Genomic DNA, 16,512 nt, shown 5'->3' with positions numbered 1-16,512 from the left:
GCACCCTTGTTTCCGGACCGCCACATTCGTAATGAGGCCCTAAGTCTGTGGGAATCATTCCTCTTTTCCATGGAGGGATAGTAGCTTCTCTGCTGCTACAGATATCAACGCCTATTGATACTTTCGTGGTGAAAGAGGGAGCTGAGGCTCTATGACTAAGCTTCTGGAATTTTAGGTTTCTCCAATTTTTCTCAATTCCACTTCTGACACCATATGTAAGATAGGCATGGTATCAAACAGTAAGACAGACACAAGTGATCAGAATTCAAGGGTGTTTATTGAACTTCAATTGGATTTGAAAAATGCCGATATAATCCTAAATCGAAAGATGGGAGCAAGCTACGACGATCAAACAATAATAACAGAGTCCTAGTCGAGTCTGTCAAAATAAAAGAGCCTATACTAATAAACCTGTTGCCAATCCTTACTTCTAAATACAAATAGTGTGGGAAACAATGTTATGCAAAAGAAAGGTGTTCAAGAAATAATATGTCAGGATATTCAAGCCATTGGCTTCCCTTGCCTGTGTTTTCAGCACGGGGCAAGGCGGCACACTCAAGCATAGCACACTCTCTGGCTTCTCTAGCACAAGGTTGCAGTTCAAGAATTCAACATTCCAAAGTCTTCCAGAAGTCAACTTATGTGCCAAATTCTCTTATTTCAGAGGGCCTGATGCAATACGACAAAACATTAAAGTTCCTTTCTTCTCAAGATTTTGACTTATACCACTTCTCGAATGATTTACTTTTTTTTTAATGTATTTGTTTGGCTGAATGCTTCAACCTTTCAAAATATACATACAATTTAAGAGTATATAGTACCAAGAATATTCAACATTTACAATAAAACACATTACATTTTTTTTCATTAAATTTTAATTTGATTTTGGGAGAATCACAGTCATGAATTGTACGAAGGCAATATGTATTGACGTTTTACAGCTGGTCAATAATTGACCTCAAATTTCCTCTTCTGATTGATAAAGGAAGTGTTGTAGTGAGTTCTTAAAATATTTTTGCTGTATAGTGGTTAGCGTAGAACAGCCAACTACTAAATGGGGGGGGGCGTGGCTTGGACGGCCATGTAAGAGGTCGCACTCTGGAGGAGCTCTGCTGATCCTGTTTTGATCCTGATGGAGGGGTACGTCCACGGGGGCCGGCCGACGTTGGAAATCGATGTCCAGGTGTGTGAATGCCACCACCACACCCGGTGAAAGTTTGGGACGTCTGGAAGGCCTAGAAACCGAAATAAATGTGATTGACTGGGACGAGCCCTGAGCAGGCGGACAAGACAAAATGGCGGCGACACGCTGCGAACACCGAGGATCATGAAGTCAGTGTCGCGATCACGAGTGCAGGACCCTTGGGTCCCTTTGCTTGGAGACAAACACATGAGCGCCGCCTAGGACGCACAGTGGCCCAGCGAGCGGGAGAGCCGAACGGATGTAGCTGTGACGACAGGACCGTGGGCCTAGTGGTTGGGCTGCTCCGGGCGTGTTGGATGCCCCATGGTGTGGTGGGTCAGGCTTTGGGCATTGTGTGGAGTGACTCCCCCTCGGTGCCTGGCGGGACGGGCCCCCGCCCGACTCATACAACAACATGACCACGAGAGGTGTGAAACCCAAGGCCAAACAGCCCACGATGGAGGCTTACGCCAAGTCCCCCCCAGGGGCGGAAGGAGGCAAGAACAAAGAGACCCCCGTGACGACCGCAGAGTCACCGGGCACGATACAGGAGGTGCTGGCGGCGATTGCGGACTTAAAAGTGTCATGGGAGACCAAGTTGGGCCTCGCCATGAAAGAGCTACAGGAAGGCTTAAACCTCAAGATCGGTGCCGTCCAGGAGGAGGTGAATCTGCTTAGGCTGGATGTGAGGGCGGTCTCGGAGCGCACGGGGACCATCGAGAAGGAGACTGCCACGAACACGGCAGACTGCGCTGCTCATAAAAAGGAACTACACGCCCTTGTGCAACGGGTGGGCAACCTGGAGGACAGAGCGGAGCAGGCGGAGGGACGTGCCAGACGCAACAATATTCGTATCGTGGGCCTACCTGAAGGAACTGAAGGGCCAGACCCCACATAATTTGTGGAATCCATGTTTTTGCAGGAGATTACCGGCGGGGTACTGACCCAGGGGTTTGCAGTTGAGAGAGCTCATAGGGCCCTAACCAGGAGGCCGCCTCCTGGGGCCCCCCCCCGCGGCCGGTGATCGCGAAAATTCTGAACTACCGAGATCGCGAAAAGATTCTTGAATTCTTTCAAAAAGGGGGGACGATTGACAGAGGATCGGCCAAGATCACGGCCTACCCTGACTACACACTACAAGTACAGCGGAGTAGGATGCACTTCGGGGCGGTGAAAAGGAGACTTCGTGAAGCTGGCCATCGCTACATGCTACTCTACCCGGCCAAATTGAAAGTTTTCTACAGAAGCAGATCCCTGTTCTTTGAAACACCAACTGAAGCGATGGACTGGCTAGACGCGCTGGGCAGTCCTCAAGAATCGGGCATCCAGGCAGAGACTACGGAAGATAAGTAGCTTATGGCTGGGCCGCCTGGGGCAATGGGGCCGAGACATTGGGACTTGAATATAGTCATTTGTACGGTATGTGATGCGTATGATGTGGTGCTGACTGGCTGGCCCATTGGGCATGCCTACCCGTGGTTACTTGATTGGGAGCTCCAAGAGGCTTCCTTTGTCCCCAGTAGTAACATATCTAGTTAGTTAGGTCGCTGTTAGATCGGCGACGCCCCGCGGGGTCCTATTCCTTGTATACGGGATAAGACCAGACGCGGGTGGGCCTGAGATCCAGGGATGGAGCTGGGCTTTTGTTGGGATGGGAGGGGTTGTTTGCTGTGGTGTGTAGTTGGGAAACAGGGAGGGGGGATGGGGATCAAGGGCGGAAGAGCCGGCGGAGTGTTAGACCAAGGGGGTATTGTGGGGAGGGCGGGGCTGAATACAGACCAAACCGATGGCATCGGATAGTCTTCGCATAGTTACCTGGAATGTCCGAGGCCTCAATAGTTACCTCAAGCGAAACAAAGTAATGCTATACCTGAAGAGGATGCGGATAGACATAGCCCTGCTTCAAGAGACCCACCTCACCAGGGAGAAATTGGAGGTGGTCATGAGGAAGTGGAAGGGCAAGGTAGTGGGTGCCACGTACTCGGCGTATGCTAGAGGGGTCATCACCTGGGTGGCGCCGCACATGCCGTTCCGGGTGCTTGACTCGATAGTGGACCCAGAGGGTAGAATGGTGGCGATAACAGGACTCCTGGAGAACAGGGAAGTACACATCCTCAACCTGTATGCCCCCAATCATGATACTGCAGCCTACTTTAGATCCCTCTATGGCAAACTCGGCCCCTTGGTAGGGGGTGCGATGGTGTGGGGTGGGGACTTCAATTGCGTCTTAGATCCCAAAATCGACCGGTCCGCTGACACCAAAGGGAAAATGTCGCCGGCGGCCAAGGCGCTCGGGACATTGCTAGGAGACTTGGGACTGGTAGATGTGTGGAGGAGACTCCACCCCACGGAGAGGCAGTATTCGCACTATGCGGCGCCATACGATTCATATACAAGATTGGATTATGTGTTTGGAACTGCCGAGATAGCGGGCGAAATTGTGGGGGCGGAATACAAAGCTCGAGTATTGTCGGACCATTCGCCCCTGGTGGTAGAGTGGCGACACCAACCCCCTAGGCCTCGGTCCCCACATGGAGGCTCCGGTCGGAGGCACTGCAGGATGAGGGATTCCGGGAAGACCTGAGGGTTGCCATCGGGGAATATTTTGAGATAAACACGGGTAGTGTGCGTTCTGCGGGAACTCTGTGGGAGGCCTTTAAGGTAGTGGTGCGCGGAGTGGCCATCTCTAAATCCAAGGGACTTCAAGGGGGTATCGGGAGGGAGCTTCAGGACACCGAAAGGGAACTGGAGAGCCTGGCTCGTCTCGAGAATGCCACTCAGGTAGACAAGACTAGGATGAGAGACCTTCAGGTGGCGTGCATCGCTCTTTGGGACCGACTATGTAGACTGAACCATAGGAAATACACCGAGCGGCTGCACGCGGGGGGCGACAAGCCAGGCAGACTGTTGGCCTGGCTGTACAAGAGTGAGTCCCCCCGAGTGGTTATTCATGAGATCCGTGGTGAGGACGGTGGTCTTCGCAACACTCAGGATGGGGTGAACGAGGAATTCCTCAGGTTCTACAAACGTTTGTATGAGGACACTGGGGAGGACAGGAGCCGGGACATCCTGAACACACTGGAAGACATTGGTCTGCCCACCCTAGACGACCTGGAGCGGGAGGAACTGGACGCCCCTATCACTTCTGATGAGCTGGAGGTGGTGATCCGGGGCCTCCCCACGTGTAAGGCACCTGGAGCGGATGGACTGCCTGGTGAGTTTTACAAGGTGTACGTGCAGGAGCTGCTCCAGCCACTGCTGGCCTTGTTTAACGAGGCATACGAACAGGGAGAACTGCCGTTGTCCCTCCCTGAGGCCATGATTGTCCCATTACTGAAACCAGGCAAGCCGGCTGTTGAGTGTGGATCTTATAGACCTCTGTCCATGCTAAACCAGGACAGCAAAATACTCACAGCGGTGCTGGCCAACAGGTTGAAGAAGGTGATTGGCAAGCTGATCCACCCGGATCAAACGGGATATGTCCCAGGCAGGAATATCAGTGATAACCATAGGAGGCTGCACCATGTTATTGACCATACTAAGGCTGACACGGGCGAGATGGCGGTAGTGTCGCTGGATGCGGTCAAGGCCTTTGATTCAGTGAGATGGCCTTGGCTGAAAGCGGCCCTGCAGGGATACAGCGTGGGCCCTGGTTATATCAGATGGGTCCAGTTGTTATATAGCAGCCCGGTGGCTAGGGTCAAGACTGGGGCCACAGTCTTGGATGCCTGGCAACTTACCAGGGGGACCAGGCAGGGTTGCCCTTGGTCACCCATGTTATATATACTCGCGCTGGAACCGCTGGCGATATGCCTGCGGCAACAATACGGAGAGGTGGGGATTAACACTGCCAGCGGCAGCCACTTAATATCTCTCTATGCGGACGATATGCTGCTGTACCTACGCTACCCGGAGGAGAACCTGCAGTACGTACTGGAAGTACTGGATCATTACGCTGTCCTCTCGGGCTTATCAGTGAACCCCAGGAAGTCTAGCCTGTTCCCTTTGGGCGGGTACAGGGACGTCCCGTTGGAGAGGCTGCCTGTGTTGCCAATACCATGGCGGACCGACACGTTTAGGTACCTGGGGGTAAATATTTACCACCGGACTGAGGCGGTACACAAGCATAACACAGAGAGAGCCATAGAGGGGGTCAGGAACAGCATAACATTCTGGTCCAGATTGCCCCTGTCCATGATGGGGGGAGGGCGGCTTTGCTGAAAATGGTGGTCCTTCCCAGACTCCTGCATTTCTTCGTGAACGTCCCGTATTTGATCCCTAAGAGCCTATTTGTACGACTTCATAGTATGTGTAGGGGCTTCGTGTGGGGTAACTCCAGGAATAGGGTGGCCCTGTGGAAGCTCCAGAACCCGTACGAGAAGGGGGGTATAGGCTTGCCCAACTTCGAACTATATTATCTGGCGGGACAACTGTTGTATGTGGCCAGGTGGTTGTCTGATGAAGATTCGGCGGAATCTAGGTTGCTGCGTGAGGATGCGGCCCCATACTTCCTGAGAGAGGTGGTGTGGCTACAAAGGAATAAACTGACGGGAAGAGGGCGGCTATTGAGGTTGGGATGGGAGGCCTGGCACAGAACATGGAAATTGATGGGGGAGTCAGAACCGCTATCTTGGCAGGTCCCGCTGGTGGCCCTGTGCGAAAACGACACCCAACTGTTTCAGTCTGTCCGTAGGCACTGGGAGCCGGTGGGCCTGGCCACGCTTGGGGACATATGGAGGGAGGGGGAGGCGCTGGACTTTCAAAAGTTGCAGGATGAGACGGGGGTGCACAGAGGCCAGTACATCACCTATGCCAGGCTAGTAAAACGAGTAAGAAAGAGATGGCCGGAGACGGCACTGGCAGATGATCCTGATGCCACCCTTGAAACTATGTATGATGTCTCAGAGGGTGGGCATGAAATATCACGGATATACAAACTCCTCAGAACGAAGGCTGGGAAAGAGTTGCCCCAACTGAGGCATGAATGGGAGGAGGAGATGGGTGGACTCATGACGGAGGGTCAGTGGAAGAGGGTCCTGGGATATCATAAAAAGGTGTCCCGAAATGCACGGCTCCAACAACTCCAGTTCTACATTACTCACAGGGCCTACCTGACTCCCCAGAAGATCGCACGGTTCGGAGGCTCGATCACTCAAAAATGCCCCAGGTGTGGGGAGGTCGACGCTGGGTTGCTACATATGTTTTGGGCCTGCCCGGAAGTGTATAGATTTTGGGAGGAGGTCAAGATGAAGCTCGCAAGTGGGGGAGTGGTGTTGGACGTAGGATCTGCCTGGTCGTGTATGCTTGGGATCTTCCCCAGGCCCAGACACTTTAGGCACCTGAGCAAGCTGAGGGACCTGGCATATGTTCTGGCCAAACGCAGGATTGCCATGAACTGGAAATCGGCTAGCAGGCCGAGAGTGGAACTATGGTGGGCGGACCTTATGAGGTGGGCGGAGGCTGAATCCGTGGTATGGTTTGAAGCGGTCACTAGAGGGGGCGAGGAGGAGATAGGGCCCTTGCTGGCCTGGCGACAATTGGTGGCCTCTATGACCAACCCACAACAGGGCTTGGACGAATCTGAGAATTCGGAAGATGTGCCTACGGACAATGTTTCTCCTGACGGTGCCCCGACTGAGGATACAAGGGAGCCGGCTCTGGCTTGATGGGGGGTGGGGGGAGTTTTTTCTTTTTCTTTTTTTTTTCTTTTCTCGTATCTTCTTTTGTTTCTGTAAATAATTAACAGTTGTATTGTGTTGTGTGTTGTTTGTTTTTCTAAAATATAAAATCAATAAAATATTTTTTAAAAAAAACTACTAAATGGGCTAGTGATTCTCTCTGCATGTTGTTATTACAATAGCAACACCAGTTTGATTTTTTAACACAAGTCCCCTTCTAGCCAGACTTTTGTTGGTGGGATACAGATTCAGTCGTATTCTCAACAGTTGGGAACTGACATAACTCGATGGACATCTTTGAAGATACTTTTCCATGGACCCCATACATTTATGACCAAACAATAAGATGGAATAGTCTACATACTTTTTACATTGATTCTGGGTTTTAATCCAATCTTGGCTGTAAAGAGCTAGCTTGGCTTGAAAGAACAAAGAAATATTGAGGCTTAATACCACAAAATGAAATACATCAATCACGGGCTGAATTTATTTCTGTACAGACAAAGCAAAACAGATAGCTATGTTGGTCCCAACACCTTGCATTGTTATCAGCCGACAGTGAGGAGAGAGAGTCCTGGACATCTAAACACGGGCCTATTTATACAATTTCTACAATATTGTCCAGCCTCTCATCAGGTTAATAGTTAATGGGCTAGAGTTTGCGCCTAGTTCACATGACAGATGTTACAATATTATGCAAAGGATTATACAGGTTTACATTTCCATGAAAATACAATGGTGTTGTAGGTTCTCAGATCCGCGGTAAGCCTTATTTCAAGAGTCCCGTCAATGCAGTTCAGCTAAAACATACGCTCGACGTTGACTCTTTATTGTTTCAGTGTTTATACAAGGATGAGGCTTGTGAGCGCAGACAACACTTGAATGGCAGTTCGTATGAAGCACAAGGTTTCTTTGCATAGGTTGAACAGTCGGCTCTTGGTCAACCTAAACATTAACAGAACTCAAAGGCTGTTCAGCTCGACTGCAAGACGAAAACACAGTCCACCATTTTAGAACATGGAACATGAGTTAAAATCAAAATGGCGGATGAGTCTCAAAATGGCGGCAAAGTTAACCCAAAAGTCAGAACTTTGCAACGTGGTTTTCTGCGTAATGCGAATGGGTTTAGGCCAATATTCAGAATAAGGAGGCACTATATGATTACGGTTTAACAAACCCTCCTTTTGGCCTAAGCCAAGAGCTTTAATAAAATATTTGCTTTACTCAAAACCCCGAGTTTCAATGTCCGTACATCCTGAATCACATTCCGCAGATATATCAATTGCCATTAGATCCTTGACAGTAATATCCTTCATCACAAAAACATTAGTCATTTTCTCGGGTGCATGTATGTTTGGTCCAATGTACCTACAGTTTGCGCCCAACATCCCCCTAACATCGAACATATGGCAGGAAGACATTGTATGCAACAACAACAGAACAATAGAACACCCAGGATTACCACTAAGGCTGAAAAGAGTTTCCATCCCCAAGACCGTAAAAAGTCCCAGAACCAAGCACTAAGATCCCAATTTCCCTCGGGAACATGTACTTCTGTACTTAGGACATGCAGATATTCCATTGCCTTTAATATGGTAGGGGAGGAGTCAGGCACAAAAACACAACAGGCAGACCCCACCAATTTACAAACTCCACAACGCTCAGCCAGGATGACTTCTAACACCATCCGGTTTTGTGGAGCCACTAATCTGATTGCTTTCTGTTGCAACGTCATATTGTATAGTATATCGGCAGTTCTGTTGATGGTTCTCTCCAGTACTCTTGCCAGTCTCCTAATATCCTCAGAGTTCATGATCTGTCCCCAAAATGGCACAAAAGATTTTACTACATCACCCATGACCTGTGAAGGAGTATCACCATTCTCGTCCCGCCTTGGATGAGCTCTAGAGACCTCACAGGTGCTAGCTACATATACCCCTGGTAGCAAGATACCCAAATACCAAGTACCCTGCCAATCTCTAGGTAATCAAGGATAAGCTTCACTGCCACAGACAAAATAGACAGGATCACCTACATACAAAGGTTTGTCCTCACTAGTCAGATTTTCAATATTCGTACAACCCTCAAAAGTACCCATTGACAGAGAACCATCTCTTTGTATGCAGAAGGAAACAGAGTTGGGGCTGTGATTAATAGTGTAAGAAGGAGGCATGGCATCCTGGTTGCCTACGGGAGCCATCTTGAAAGAAATTAGCGATTGGGAAGGTCTGGAAAGTCTATTGGCAGGCCTAATAGAAGCAACATTGACTTTGCTCCTATTTGCGAAATGGAACATCCCAGAGGAGTCAGGACTCGTCTTTCAAATTCATTCAAATTAGTCCCATCGAAGTTCCCTGGGATGCTGTCATTCCAACGACCAAAGAATAGTGCCCTTAGAGAAGCATAGCATGCAGTAGTCAATGGAAGAGGGTGAATATACCAGCCCAACCCTTTTCCCCGTGCTGTGGCAAATGCAAACATATCCAGCAATTTGTTCTATTGAGAATTGCATTCATGATTAATAATAAAGTATTATTGTGGTAACTCTGTCTAGGAATCCCTAGGAGGTAGAGTGTGCATATGCACAAAAGGTGAAGACATAGTGGAAACACTTTCAGTAGGTAAAGTCTCAAGTGGACGCACCCCCTCAAGGTACCAGAGCCCAAGTGCAAGTACAACTGTTAGACCAGTTAACATTACTACAAGAAAACAGTGAGTCCTCAAGGACGATGATTTTTGATTCTTAATGTCTTTGTTAGCCACACAACCGATTGGTTGCTCTGTACGAGTAGAGCTAAAAAAGGGCATTGTTCCTCAAAGTTTGTTTCGAAAAGTTTCTGCGACAGACTCTTTAAGTTCGTAGGTGATCTCCTGACCACATGGTTTTTCTTGATTGAAGATAGCTTTGCTGGTCCCGGCCAATTACTTATGTTTCAACGAGAGTGGCAAGGGACTAGCTCAACAGTCGTTTCTTGTGGGCACAGCTGTGCTGTGCTGTAAGTCTAGTGCTGTGGACGCAGATCATACCTCAAGACTCCAGGTATGGCGTGATCTGCAAACAGAGTGTCGTTGCTTCCTGATGGAAGTGGTGAAACAGAGGCAAGATTGCTCAAGGGTGCAGAAAGATCCGACGAAGAATTCAAAGACAAAGCATCAGTCTCCCCAGGCCCCACGGGCTCAGGAAGAATCTCTGAGACACCCTTGGTGTTGTTCAAAACAGGCTTGTCGTACGGAACAGAACAAACAGTCTCCTTCTCTTCTCCTTCGTCGAGTGGCAGAGGAAAAGTTATCTTCTTGACGTGAGTTGCGTGGATCCAGTGTCTTTTTCCGGATACTTGTACAGCAGTCTGTGTGGCCAACAAGACCTGGAACGGTCCTCTCCAGCGCGGTGCAAGACAGGATGCTCTTTCAAAGGCTTTTATAAGCACCCAATCCCCAGGTCAAAGTCGATAACCTGGCCCCTCATACTTTACTGGGAGGGATTCTCGCACCTGTTGATAAATCAAATACAAGTTTTGAGTTAACTGGTCACAGTATTCAGAAAGGAGCAAATGCTCCAGGTCTTCCATTCGCTTGGGCATGGGCATGTTCCAAATATTGGCTGGTCTCCCCATTACTATTTCATAGGGCAATAGTCCAGTTCTTGTTTGTGGGGCCGTCCGCATGGACAATAAAGCTACCGGTAAGGCATCTGGCCATTTCAAATTGCTACTGGCACGGATCTTAGCCACCTTATTCTTTAAGATACCATTATGGTGTTCTACAAGCCCAGCACTCTGAGCATGTCTGGCCGAATGGAAATGTTTATCGATCTGTAATCCCACGCATACTTGCAGAATAACAGCAGCGATAAAATGTGGACCATTGTCCGACCAGATGACCCTCTGTAAACCAAACCTAGGAAAATATTCCTTAAGCATGGTTTTCGCCATTGTCATTGCTGTGGCATCTTTCACAGGAAAGGCTTCAACCCACTTGCTGAAGGCCCAAATGACTACCAGAACATATTTGTAGTTATAGCAGCTCTCCATTTCGATAAAGTCGAAATGAATCACTTCAAAGAACACAGAGGGGGAACCAAAACTGCCCCTCTGTGTCGATGTACCCTTTCCCACATTATGCTGTAAGCATACCATGCAATTCTGGACCAAACGCTCAGCAGTCTTTGAGATGTTTACATTTATCCAGACAGGTTCTAGCAATTTACACATTTTTCTAGCACATATATGAGTAGGAGCATGAGCCATCATAACCATTGCGGTAACATAAGCATCCGGTAGCATCCATCTATTCTTTATGTTGTCCACCCAGCACCCTTCCTCATCCAAACTTGCTAAAACCTCAGCCCAGTGTTTATTTTTTTAAATTTCCGTTTTATTGGTTTTTACAGGTAAAACAGAGACACCGCTTTTATGCAAGCATGCGCGCGGAAAAAGAACATATAACCTGGAAAAAAAGAAACCATATAAGAGTATGGCATGTGATATACTGGTAACAGCAAAAGGAGAACATCACAAACATCAATCACCCCCTCCCTTTCAGTTGCGCCCGGGATGCGAACAGGGACATTTCTCCTGTTACATATTAAAGTTCTTTACAGAGTTTGAATGGCAACAGTAGGCACGAGTGTTCGAGAAAAATGAAAACAACATGTTATTTATACAGGCATCAGATAAGTCTATGAGATCAAACTAAGCCATTACACACACCAATTTTCATGTAATATATTGTGCACGGAAGTCAGCCCATTCGGTTTCCACCGAGGTACCATGTCCGTGTAGAGCAGCGGTCAAACTCTCCATTCTGAATATGTTTCGTGCGACATTCACCCATTCCGTCTTACTGGGGAGGGATGGTCTTTTCCATGCCATTGTGAGGCAAGCTCTTGCAGCCAGCAGTAGACCCAAGATCATTTTAGGGGCTTTTAGGATCATTTCGTCTTCCTCAATTAAGCCGAAGAGGACCAGTAGGGGATGTTTCTCTCTATCCTCATCATCTAGATCTTTTATCCAACTGAGGACTTCATCCCAATAAGCCTGTACCTTGTTACAGCCCCACCACATGTGCCAATAGTTCGCGTCTTGGCCACAGCCCCTCCAGCATTGTCGGTTGACCCCTTGATACATTTTAGCAAGTCTGAGCGGGTCATACTGCCACCTGTGGAGGAATTTGAGCGCATGAAGTTTATATTGACATGATATTGATGAATTGGCTGTCTGCCTGCACATGCGCAGCCACAACTCGTCGTGCAGGGGTCTGCGTAGGTCTGTTTCCCATTTGTTCCTCAGTTTGGTTGAGGGGGCTATATTGGTTGTTACCAGGGCGTTATACATGGCGCTTATCAAACCTCTGGAGCCCGTCCAGGTGTCCAGAATTTTTTCAAAAGGCGTGAGGTCCCTCTGCATCTGGTCCTTCCACTTCTCTCGTGACATCACCCCTTTTAGTTTTAAATATTGGAAAACTGATAGAGGACCTATATTGAGTGCCTCCTCGAGTTCTTGTAAGGTTATGAAAGCCTTATTTCTCCACAATTGGCCTGCCCGCTCTAGGCCGGCTTCCTACCAAGACTGATAGCTTAGTGGTTCGGATATGTCATTACATATTCCCGGGACCCAAAGGTGTCCTAGGGGAGAGGGCCAGGTTGTAATCCCTTTCATATCCTTATTTGGTTTCCAGATTGACCAAATGGTCCCGAGTATCGGGTGATTTCTGATACTGTTTCGCAGTTGGGGTCCAGGAACCCATATCCATTCGCCAACAGTATACGGACGAAGATGAAAATTGTCCAGAGCTATCCAATGTGAGTCCGTCTGCTGTCTCAGGTGAGGGATTAATATTCGCAGCTGAGCCGCTCTGTAGTATGATTCCAAGTTCGGGAGGCCCACTCCCGCGTCATCTTTCCTGAGATACAGAAGGGATTTGGGGACTCTCGGTTTTTTACCTTGCCACAGGAAAGCCAACAGGGACTTTGTCATTTCAGTGAAGAATTCTTTAGGCATCTTTATAGGGAGCATCTGAAACAGGTATAGGATCTTAGGGAGAATTACCATTTTAATGGCGTTTAGGCGCCCCATCCATGAGATAGTGAGTTTGGTCCAATTTTTCATATCGTTTTGCAATGTTAGTGACATGGGAGGGAAGTTAGCTTGGTACAAAGTATCGAGATCTCGGGTCACGTTCATGCCCAAGTATCGCAGGGTGGTCAGGCTCACTTTCATTCCTGGTGGGGCGAATCTTTCCACTTCATCGTCTCTGCTCTTGTCAAGCGGGAGCAGAATTAATTTCCCAGTGTTGATTTTCAGGCCTGCCATCTGTCCATATTCTTCAATAATATTTAGAGCTGCCGGGATAGATTCGAGCGGGAAAGTGAGATTAAGCAATATATCGTCGGCATAGAGACCCAACTTATATTCCTTGTCTCCCACTCTGATCCCCCGGATCCTGGTGTCCCGTCTTGGCCGTTGTGCCAAAGGTTCGAGAGAGAGGACAAACAGGATGGCGGACAGTGGGCATCCCTGTCTCGTTCTTCTTTCCAGGGGGAACCATCTAGAATAGCCACCATTGACAGAGACTGATGTTTGCGGGGATGAATATAAAGCTTTTATAGCAAGGCGGAGCCTCGGGCCGAGTCCCACCTCGATAAGTACCTTTTCTAGAAAGTCCCAGTCCACCCTGTCAAAGGCCTTCTCAGCGTCCAGTGACAAGAGGGTGGGGTCCCCCGGCATGCCCTGTGCTTCGTGTATCAGATGGAGTGCTTTCCTCATGTTGCCTGCCCCTTGTCTTTGGATCACAAAGCCAACCTGATCCGGATTCACCAGTCGCGGCAAATGGACTTCTATTCGGGCTGCTATGACCCTTGCGTATATTTTGGCGTCTATATTCAAAAGCGATATGGGACGATATGATTCACATAATTTCGGGTCTCTGCCTTCTTTTGGAATAACCGTTAGCAGTGCTTGTGCGAAGGAGGGGTGCACTTTGCCTGTTTCAAAGATTTTGTATATAAAACATATGGAATATTGATTTTATGGCTGGGAATGATTTTAAAAGCTGATAAATGTGTTAAAAATGTTTCTGTTCATAAAATGAAATATACTTTGTTATTTGTTTGGAATGTACTTTATGTTGTATAAGGTTTTATGTAAACTATTCATGCAACAATAAAAAAAAAAAAAAAAAAGATTTCGTTAAAGAGCGTTGTTAAGAAGGGGACAACGTACACGGTGAATGACTTACAGAAGCCAGGGGTGAATCCATCGTCTCCTGGGGACTTCCCTGCTTTGAGTCTCTTGATAGCATCGGTGACTTCTTCTTCACTTACAGGGACATCGAGCGTCTCCGATTCAGCGCGTGACAACGATGGTAGTTTGACGTCTTTGAGGTAATCTTCTATGGCACCTGGCGGAGATGGCGGGTCACAGGTGTACAAGTCTTCGTAGAAAAAAGCGAACGCCTCCTGCATCCCTTGGGGTGAGGTTTCGGTGGTGTCTAGGAGTGTGCCGTCCATTCTCTCTATTACGTTCACCCACCTCTCAGCTCTCTGTGCGCGTAGTCTTGCTGCTAGAAGAGCATCAGCCTTGTCACCTTTTTCGTAAAATTTTTTTCTTTAAATACTGTAGGGTTTGGGTAATTTAGCCGACTTCCAGTATTTTTAGTTCTTCTCTGAGTTCCCTGGCTTCATTGATGTATTTCGCTCTTTCATGTGGGTTTGATTGTGCCTGCTTCTCTACTGCGCTCAATTTCTGCCTGATATTTTCTTCGATCAAGGTTCGCTCTCTCTTTTTGCGGGCCCCCTCTCTAATAAGAATACCCCTCCATGTTGCTTTTGCTGCCTCCCATACCAAAGTATTTGAAATCTCCCCAGTGTCATTGGAGACGAAGAATTGTTTAATTTCGTTTTCAAATTCATCTCTAAACGCCGTGTCTTTCCACAGAGAGTCGTTGCACCTCCATTTTGTGTTTTGGGGGATGTTCGTCACCCATCGTATCTCTGTCATAACCATATCGTGATCTGACCACAATATCGGACATATTTCTGCAGCAAAGGTTTCTCGTAGTAGGTTTTCGGACAGGAACAAGTAATCAATTCGTGTGAGGGTTCCATGGGGAATGGAGCGGCAGGTGAAGCCGCTGTCTAAGGGGTGGAGATGACGCCAACTGTCAGTTAGCCCAAATGTTGAGAGCGCTACTTTCATATCGGTGTCCTCAGCTGGCCGTGGTGGTTTGAGTGTGTCTGTTTCACTTTGTCTGTCTAGGGCGGGGTCCATCCACATATTGAAGTCTCCTCCAAGGATCGTTTGCCCTTTTGCCATATTAAACACTTTTTCAATTGCTTTGTGGAGAAACCTCTTTTGGCCCTGGTTGGGAGCATATACTGTGGCCAGAGTGACAGACACGTTCTGTATGAGCCCTGTAATGATTGCCATTCTTCCCTCTGTGTCCACCCATGAGCTTTGGACCGACATGCGTAGGTTCTTACGAATTAATATCCCCACTCCTGCCTTTTTTGTTATACCGGAGCTCCATAGGGTATAGCCAATAGGTCTACCTGGGATTGCCTTCTCTTGTCCTCTCGGGTAATGTGTCTCTTGGATGAATAAGATGTCAATCTTGGAGCGCTTAAATTCTCTTGCAACCAAGGAACGCTTCGTAGGGGAGTTTAGGCCTTTAACGTTCAGTGTGCCTATGTGTAGTTGATCAATGTTATGTGTAGTTGCCATCAGGGCTTACTGATGAAGATTTCGCTACTCTCTGTGCCTGTCGTGTTGACTCTGTGGACCCTCGTAGCCATGTGGTCGAAGTGTGCTCCTTGCCAAACTGAGTAAGTGCTCTTAGGTCGACACCTGTTTGCAAATGTATCCTGCGTTCTGTAAAAGGAACCTGTAAAAGTCCAACTTTTCTACCCCAAACTCCCTCCCACCCACCAAGAATAGAGTGGCCCATTGTAGGGTCACCCCTAAACATTCCCTCCCGCGGCGTCCGATGCAGTTGGGTTGACATCACCCAACTGTTATCGAACCACCATTGTGAACCGCACAACAATCGGTCCGTTCTCAATAAAAACACATCATAACTTTCAAGCCCCCCAATCAAGTCATTCGATGCCTGAGGGCAAGAGGCCTCCTCCATTACCGGCCAACAGAATCTCGAAAATGGCCCTTTCCGCCCAGGTGTAGTCGAGATCTTAAACATTTCCCCCCCTTGATCCCACCCTGTACCTCAATTTGCATGACTCCGCCCTCCAACCTCTTACTTGGGTCCAGCTTGGGAGTCAGTGTAGTAGAAGTGTCACCCGATTCGCTTCTGTCGTTCGAGTTGCCTCTTCATAGTGGATGATCAAAATAGTGGAGAAGTCAATGTTCCATGTCTGATGAGGCGTTCATCCTCCTAAATTTCCTGGAACCCTGCATTCTCCGTCTTTGAGGGCCTTTAGTTTGCCAAGTTTCTTCAGCATTCTTCTTTGTTGGGATGGGAGTTCCATCTGCTTGGGGGCCTAGTAATTCAGTAACGGCGTTGGAAATGTCTCTTCGTGCCCTCCCATTCGAATGTTAGTGAGAATGGGTAGCCCCACCGATATCTGGCACCTTTATCCTTGAGAAATTTGGTAATTGGTTGGCATTTCCTCCGCAGCACTAGTGTAAGGGAGGACAG

General features: G+C 48.2%; 1 long non-coding RNA gene across 1 annotated transcript in view; it reads right to left on the bottom strand.

Moving 5' to 3' along the window:
- Positions 1 to 283: 283 nt before the first annotated feature.
- Positions 284 to 16,512, bottom strand: part of LOC138516021 (uncharacterized) — a 36,289-nt gene continuing 20,060 nt past the window's right edge. The window contains exon 3 of the long non-coding RNA XR_011282206.1: positions 284 to 10,352. This is a non-coding gene — a long non-coding RNA (uncharacterized lncRNA). The remainder of the gene's footprint in view (positions 10,353 to 16,512) is intronic.

The sequence above is a fragment of the Ambystoma mexicanum genome, chromosome 6q (assembly GCF_040938575.1).
Source record: "Ambystoma mexicanum isolate Mex_15411 chromosome 6q, UKY_AmexF1_1, whole genome shotgun sequence".
Lineage (NCBI taxonomy): Eukaryota > Metazoa > Chordata > Amphibia > Caudata > Ambystomatidae > Ambystoma > Ambystoma mexicanum.
The sequence above is the reverse complement of the archived record's forward strand: the minus strand, read 5'-3'. Positions and strand labels throughout refer to the sequence as shown.